The sequence below is a fragment of the Antechinus flavipes genome, chromosome 3, assembly GCF_016432865.1.
Source record: "Antechinus flavipes isolate AdamAnt ecotype Samford, QLD, Australia chromosome 3, AdamAnt_v2, whole genome shotgun sequence".
Lineage (NCBI taxonomy): Eukaryota > Metazoa > Chordata > Mammalia > Dasyuromorphia > Dasyuridae > Antechinus > Antechinus flavipes.
In genome coordinates, this window is record NC_067400.1 from 334309661 (window position 1) to 334310476 (window position 816).

The 816-nt window shown below is 46.3% G+C and overlaps 1 non-coding gene across 1 annotated transcript; it reads left to right on the forward strand.

Annotated features, from left to right (window-relative positions):
• Positions 1 to 391: 391 nt before the first annotated feature.
• On the forward strand, positions 392 to 582 carry LOC127558572 (U2 spliceosomal RNA). The gene has a single exon (XR_007952941.1). It is a non-coding gene; the product is annotated as a U2 spliceosomal RNA (small nuclear RNA).
• Positions 583 to 816: the final 234 nt, after the last annotated feature.

Below are 816 nucleotides of genomic sequence, written 5' to 3' on the forward strand. Positions count from 1 at the left end.
GAAAGGAGTATCTGGCCCTTAGCCCGCCTATCAGGACACTGTCTGCATTTTCAGCTCCTATTCCGCCCCCTGCAGGGAAGCCATTGGTCGACTTAGTGCGGATGTAGGGGGGGTATGCAAATGAGGAGTTGCCAAGCAAGCAAGGTTTTGTGGATACGGGGAGAGTGCCTTCTTGTACGAAGAAAGAGCTAAGATTTATTAAAAATCCGTTTTCTGTTGTGTTGTTGGAGGCCTTTTTGTTGTGTGGAAGCGGACATCTGTCGGCTGAAGTGTATGTTGGGGTTTAGGAGGTATCATCGGAGGAGGATGAGGGTTGGCGATGTGGTTAGTCGCCACGTGTGTAAAAGGGTGTTTTTACAAGGGTGTAGGGGAGCGGCGGCTGCAGGCTTTTATCGCTTCTCGGCCTTTTGGCTAAGATCAAGTGTAGTATCTGTTCTTATCAGTTTAATATCTGATACGTCCTCTATCCGAGGACAATATATTAAATGGATTTTTGGAATTAGGAGTCGGAATAGGGGCTTGCTCCGTCCGCTCCGCGCATCGACCTGGTATTGCAGTACTTCCGGGAACGGTGCACCTCCCTCTGGGAGACATTTTGTGTTTCAAAAGTAAGTTTTTATCAAAGCGACTGTTTTTCTCTTGGAGCTTTTTTCTTGTCCATTATCGTGTTAGCTATTTTGTTTACGATACGGCGTGTCTTACTGACGCGATTGACGTCTTAGAGCTACGTTTTAGCATACTTGACGTACACGTTTTGCTTCCTGTTTGGCTTTTTTCATTTTTACCGGCAAGCAGCCTTATAAGGTACTTTTGTTG